General features: G+C 51.1%; 1 pseudogene; it reads left to right on the top strand.

The window, feature by feature from the left end:
• Window positions 1-6,871: 6,871 nt before the first annotated feature.
• On the top strand, window positions 6,872-6,963 carry LOC138380020 (small nucleolar RNA U13; annotated as a pseudogene).
• Window positions 6,964-7,232: the final 269 nt, after the last annotated feature.

Below are 7,232 nucleotides of genomic sequence, written 5' to 3'. Positions count from 1 at the left end.
GGTCACTGTTTATTCTCTTTGCTAAGATCACATGTGCCATAGTCTGTCTGCTCTGTCTCCTTTAGGGGTAATCATCCAATCTTACCCGGGCCCCTCACATCCTCGTGACAATAGGCCTCCTTGGTTTACTGAAATAGAAAAGACCGGCTCATCAGCAATGTTTGATCGGTTGCTTCAGAAACAAATGTTGTTCTGCTTTCTTTACTATGTTTTTTTTTTTTTTTTTTTCCTTCTTTCTTCCGTCAGACCCAATCCGATATAGGTGGGAGAGAAGGTAACCGGAGCCTCTTGAAAAACCGAAGTGAACCAAAGCGAGCTCACAGATTCAGATAGAAATCAGGAGGAAGAAAAATTGAGAGATAACATGGATTTTCTGTCTAGCGGGTGTTCTCACACTTCAATTTTACCAGAAGCGTTAGGTAGGATGACGATGACGATAATTGTGACAAACACTATTCTCATTGGACAGATAAGGAGGCAGGCTCAGAGTGACGAGTAACCTGGGCCTAAATAGATCGCTAAGAAGCATCATAGTGTGTTCCTTGGTTACGCTGTTTTGTGAAGCTCAAAAAGTTTGGGGTGCGCGTGCGCGTGCGTCCATGTGCGTACGCAATCATAGGTGTTCTAGTAAAACGGATATGAGGTAGGATTTCCCATACCTTCAATGATTTCATGTCCTGCAGGAACATAATGTTCCGGGATCAGGTTTTTATTCTGCCTTCTGTGCCACATGCTCAACATGCCTGTGACTTTACAGCCGAGACTTGCTCAGGGGGAGCCCATTCTCATCTTCTGGGAGGTTCTGCTAATCTTTAAAAGACAAGGACATAGGAAGATGATCCTATAACAACGACTGTGACCACGATTAAAGGCTTACTGTTTACCACGCGTGCTTCTGTGGGCTTTGCCTGCATTTGCTTTTTCACTCTGCACAATATCCCTGTGGGGTAGGCACCATGATTTCTGCATTTGCAGATGAAGAGGCTGAGGCTCAAGAGGATGTATGACTCGCCAAGTTACCAAACACGGAGTGTCGTCCAGGTAGCCAGTCCAGGCCCCCCGGCTCTGCAGCCACTCTGCAATGCTGATTCTGAGCCTGACCGTTTCATCACTGGTGGCTCCCTGAGAACCTTGACTCGGCCCCCTTCCTCAGTTCACTTGGGAAACATATTCATGTGTGTGTATTTCTCTCCTTCCCTCTCCCACCCCCCCCCCGTTTTAGTTTTTATTATTTTGAAAAGTGCATAGAACGATAAAAACTTTAAAAGTAGGAAAAAGCTTACGGAACACATAAGGACACAGAGAAAGAAAATATCTGTGTACAACAGTGCAACGCATTTGTGTTTTAAGTCGTGGTGTTGCAAAAGAGTCCAAAAGTTTAAAAGAAAGAAAAACAAACAAACAAACAAACAAACAGACAAACAAACAAACAAAAAAAAAGCCAAACCACCATGGAAAAGTTTATGAAGTGAAAACACTTACAGTAAGCTAAGGTTAATGTATTATTGAAGAAAGAAATTTCTAAAGGTAAATGTCGTGTGGCCTAAGTGTCCAGGGTTTATGAAAACCTACAGTAAGTAATGTCCTAGGCCTTCACATTCACTCACCACTCACCGCCAACTCACAGACTCACCCAGAGCAACCTCCCGCCCGCCCTGCAAGCTCCATTCACCGTAAGTGCCCTGGCCAGGTGTCCCACTGCACAGAAACCTATTAGACTGCATTTCTTCCCATTACTATCAGTAGTTGTACATTTCTTAGGACTGTAGGCCTACGATACACCTCCAGGCATAGTTAGGGGTTGGGAAGAGGAGGGAAGAGGCCATTCTTCATTTATTAATTGGGTAGCATGGGGGCAGGGGAGGCAGTTTCCTCCTTCTCCCCCTCTTGTTTTTCTTTATTCCTCTCCCAGTTCCCCCTTCCATCGTCTCGATGGATTTGGATGAGACGTAGACATTTTCTACGTCAGGCCTTAATCATACCGAGGGAGCAGGAGAAAAGTAAGCCGCCTACCATGACACGATGGAATGGAAGTTTGTCAGCCATTGACTGCTGTGGCATTCCGACATTTAGTGTCTTCAGGACATTCTATATTTCTGCTATCCCACTAGAATATATCTCCTCGATCACTACTGTGTGGCCACATCCCAGCTGTTTCGTGAGCCACCCTCAATGTTCGTGACGATGTAGTGTGGGGACTCCCTCCGTCTGGTGCCTTAAACTCGCACATTTGGGGTTTTGTATCAGGATAGCAAAGCGATCACCTTTAAATAACCTGGCTGGCCATGGTGGCTCATGCCCGTGATCCCCGCAACTTGGGAGGCAGAGACGGGAGCGTGACTTGAGCCCAGCAGCTGGAGACCAGCCTGGGTAACACGATGAGACCTCATCTCTACCAACAAAAAAAAAAAAGAAAAATTATGGCGGGTGTGGCAGCATTTGCCTATAGTCCCAGCTACTCAGAAGGCTGAGGCAGAGAGGATCACTTAAGCCCTGGATTTGGAGCTTGCTGTGAGCTACAATCAGGCCAAGGCGGCCTGGGAGAGGACAGAGTGAAAGAAATCCTGTCTCAAAAAAAAAAAAGAAAAGAAAAGAAAAGAAAAGAAAGAAAACAAGACCGATAACACAACACAACTTAGAAGACTTGGTGTTACCGAAAGCTCGGCCACTTGCCCACGAGGCCGAATACCGAGGACAAGCTGTTTGAGGAGGAAGGAAAGAGAGAGTCTATTTTGCCGGTAAAGGAGAAAATAGGGTAGACCTTCCCATCTCAAGCCTCCGAATTTCCCCGAACATAGGGCTAGGCAGAAATACAGAGCTTTTAATGAGGGGGGGAGGGGTTCTCAGCTTTAGCGTTGATTGTGGTTAATTATTTCAATCGTCCAGGCTCTGCCAAAAACAAAGCCTGTGAACTCTGCCGGCCGCCCACCTGGGGGGGGGGCGGGGCAGGGGACCACTTGGGAGTTTTAAGAAAAGATTTAACCTGCCTTGGGGACATAGGCCAGACTACAAGCTCCCAAAAGTGGTGGTGGTGGTGGTGGTGGTGGTGGTGGGGAGCGTAAAACGACAGAACGTCTTTCTGTCCTTTATTGGTTTCTCCTTTTTCCCCCCTAGGTGCCAAAAGACCTGAGACTGATGCCGAAAAGAAATAGGTACAGGCGCCCACGTGCACACACAAAGATATACGATCGAATACATCGTGTTGACAGTCGGGGAAACTGGAAGATGATGGGGAAGTATCACGAGCAACTTTGTATTTCTTCCAGGACAGGAAAATGGACACGAAGAGAAAAATTCATCGTTCTCGGCGTAGGATAAAAAGCCACATCTTGTTACTTAATATAATTCATTCTGTGATTTAAGTTTTTATACGATATGATATTCGATAAGCCTAAAACACAAGATAAAAGAGAAACAAACAAAAGGGAAAAAATAAAAATAAAAAAGACGACGGGCAGAGGCCTACGGTCCCGGGAGGAGGCAGAGAGCGGGAGGAGGGGCGCCTCCCGCAGACAACAGGGCGGGTGGGCGGAGACCCGCTAGAGGCTAGGGCTGCCCCGGGCGGGCCCAGAGCTGCGGGCCCGGGAAGAAGAGGGTGGGACCGTCCGGACCGTGCTCTCCTCCCCGCCCTCCACACCTCCCGGGAGTCAGCTCTTAAACTCCCAACGTCACCTGACTTTCCGGATCCCGAGGTCTGATCAAAGTGGCCGCTAGGTGACACCCAGCAACCGCTGCCGGTGTCATCCTGAAAAGAACGGACCCTATGACTGACGGGGGTGGGGCGCACAGTGGGTGGCCCGGCCAGCTCCCCTTCCTCCTCGGAGCGGATCGGATCATCTGGAACTTTATCCAGAGAGGAGAGAGTGCCCCTGGGTGTGTGCTAGAAGCCGGAGGGTTGGGGCAGGGACCTACCCAAGAGAGAAGTAGAGTACAGGGAGTTTCAGAGTTGACCCACTCACCATCTCGCCCTGGTCAATACAAGAGTGGCAATATCTGTCACCGTGGAATGAACACTTGGTACCGAAGACCTTTGTCTATGCTGGCCCCCGTATGCCTAGGGGGGGCATGTGGCCAGAATCTGACATCCTAAACGTCTTCGTAGAAAGAATTTGGGGGTGGGGGTGGGGGAGAGAGACAGAAAAAGAAAAGAGAGGGGGAAAGAAATGGCTGCCACAAAACTATCAGAACAGAGAAGCGACCGATAGGGCCTATCTGGTTAAGTTCTTTCCCTACCCAGAGAACGACTTGACGTAGCTGACGTCACTGCAGTCAGGCCACGTTCCGGTGGACACAGAGAGTCAGGGATAGAATTTCACGCTCGGCACTGTCTCTCGGGACAGCGGGAAGGTGGAGGGTGGCTGAGGGTTCTATGCTCCTTTATCACACACCGTCAGGTAGGTCAGGTAAAATTGAGGACAGATTTCCAGTGTTTCGAGAAAGGAAGAGCACTCGTGCAGGCCATCTATCTGTACGTGGGAGAGTGTCCCCGAAAAGTGGCTTTAAGTGCCGGGATGTGCCTAGGCCAAGAAGGTACACGATCCTGAGTGAGAATGGTCCGTCCCATCGAGTCAGTCGGTAGGAGGCCACCGGGTCGAGACGGAACTGCCCCCCCACCCGCCCCCCAGAGCAGACAGACTCAGAATGGAGTCACTCGGTGCCAGTGCCCTGCCCGGGTGCCCCATCATTCAACCGAACTGGGAAACAGGTGGGCTTTCCGACCCTCGGGAGGGAGCTTCACCGGCGGGCGGACAGATCAGAAGGGGCCCGGCTCCCTTGAGCGGGCAGGCTGGGGACGGTCGGTGGGGTCTCTTGACAGGAGGCACCACGGAACCCTTGAGGCAATGTCGGGGGCACCTATGTTGCGGTCCAAAGCTAGCGTCTGAGAAGTCGTCCCGAAAGCATGATGGCGTCAACAAGTCCCCTCCGTTCAAGAAACGAGATTCATTTCTAGAGGAGGGCCACCCCCGCGGGAGGACCGTAGGCTTCCTGTGGACATTCTCTTCAAAAGGCAATTCACTCAGCGGAGTGAAAATCGGAAAAATCGCTGTCCTCTGATGCAGCTGCAGAGAAAAGATGGCACCAAAATCAATGAAACACACACACACACACACACACACACAAACACACCTCCTCCCATCTGAACGAGCACTCCGGACGGTCACATAGGGAGAGCGACGGGCTCTCTTCCCCCCCTGTGGTTTTCTACCTTTCGTTGCGGTTTTTTCCCTCAGTGGATAGAGGAGGAGACACAGGGGGCTCAGCCGGCATGCGAGTGGGTTTATCATCCTCTGTGAGTATCAACACGCGACACCACCTAAGTGAAGGAACACACCGGTGTTTCATGTGATGTGGCTCAATGCCTGGCAGATACGAGCCTTTGCAGGCCTCCTCGTGATCGACAGGACGTCGCCTTGGACACGGACACATCTTGTCCCTCCCTCCCGAGGCGATAGGCGGTTCCGTACCTCCTCGGGGCCAGGGCACAGTCTGCCTAGGCACCTACAACACGTGTGGCAACAGCCTCGATGGCTCTGCCATGAGAACGAACTCCCGTGGCACGGGGGTGGGGTGGGGGGGGTCGGGTGCTGAAGAATTCAGCTGAGTGAAGGAATGCCACGGGATTCAGAGTGCCATCGGTGGGCTGAGAGGCGAGCAGGGCGGGCTTTGAAAGGGTAACATTCTCCCTGCCTTCCGTCTGGCTGTGAATACAGAACGTACACGCCAGGCGGGGTGGCTCACGCCTGTAATCCTAGCACTCTGGGAGGTAGAGGCGGGTGGATCGCTCAAGGTCGGGAGTTCGAGACCAGCCTGAGCAAGAGCGAGACCCCCATCTCTACTAAAAATAGAAAGAAACTATATATCTAAAAATATATACAGAAACAGTATCTAAAAATATATACAGAAAAATATTAGCCGGGCACAGTGGCGCATGCCTGTAGTCCCAGGTACTCGGGAGGCTGGGGCAGTAGGATCGCTTGAGCCCAGGAGTTTGAGGTTGCTGTGAGCTAGGCTGACGCCACGGCACTCTAGTCTGGGCAACAGAGTGAGACTCTGTTTCAAAAAAAAAAAAAAAAAAAAAAAATATATATATATATATATATATACACACACACACACACACACACACACACGTATATCCAATTAGCTGGGCATGCTGGCACATGCCTGTAATCCCAGGTACTCGGGAGGCTGAGGCAGTCTGATCGCTTGAGCCCAGGAGTTTGAGATTGCTGTGAGCTAGGCTGACGCCATGGCACTCTAGCCAGGGCAACAGAACGAGAGACTCTGTCAGAAAGAAAAGAAGAGCGAGAGCGAGAGAGCGAGAGAAAGAAAGAAAGGAAGGGAGAGAAAGGAAAGAGAAGGAAGGGGGGGAGAGAGAGAGAGAGAGAGAGAGAGAGGAGAAAACTATTAAAAAATTCGGGACCAGATCCATCGGTCGGTACTCAGAAGCGTGACGATCGGGTGTTCCCGAGCACGTGTGAGATGTGTCTTCTCCCTGACGCCGCGTTTCCTCCACACACACATCACCCATCTGCCGTGGAAAAAAAGCAACAAAAAGAGAGAAAGAGATTAAGAAGGGAAAATGGAAACAGGGCAAAAGAGGAAGAAAGAAAGAAATTTCGAAAAAAAGAGACCAAAGTCACAGCGAGAAGGAAGAATACTGAGCCCAGAGCGACACCTAGTGACCACACCGTCACAAGCACCCTAGGGCCCCAATTCGCCAGAGACATCTGGTGGACCCCAGGGCAACATGTGGTCGACCCGGGGCCATGGCGTCTGCAGCCGATTCCCAGGCGGGCACACGAGCCCGGGGAAACTCATTCTCAGCGCGGGGAGGAGGGGAGGGGAAATAATAGCAAAGTCACACCAGATCCCTTTCTAGTTCATAAACGTGTTGATTGCGTGTTCACGCGCACGTGTGAGAAGGGCCTCCTGGTGTGTCGGCACGTCACCCGCGTGACGTGAAACCATGAATCCGGGGGGGGGGAGCGGAAAGGCGGGCAGGAAAAGGCAAAGAGAGAATAGATAAAATGAAAGGACCAAAAAGAAAGTCACACAGCAGGGTAGGGGAGTGAGAGCAAGTCGAGAGACTGCAGACAGAAACTCCGAGAGGAGAGGAATGCTCCGGAGCGCCCCCTCGCCCCGCGCGAGAAGAATACCGATCGCAGGGTGACCCCTAGGGGCAGCGAGGCCAGAGAGACCAAATCCGTCCCGAAGCCTCCCTGTCAGGA

Source organism: Eulemur rufifrons, unplaced genomic scaffold, assembly GCF_041146395.1.
Source record: "Eulemur rufifrons isolate Redbay unplaced genomic scaffold, OSU_ERuf_1 scaffold_255, whole genome shotgun sequence".
Taxonomy (NCBI): domain Eukaryota; kingdom Metazoa; phylum Chordata; class Mammalia; order Primates; family Lemuridae; genus Eulemur; species Eulemur rufifrons.
The sequence above is the reverse complement of the archived record's forward strand: the minus strand, read 5'-3'. Positions and strand labels throughout refer to the sequence as shown.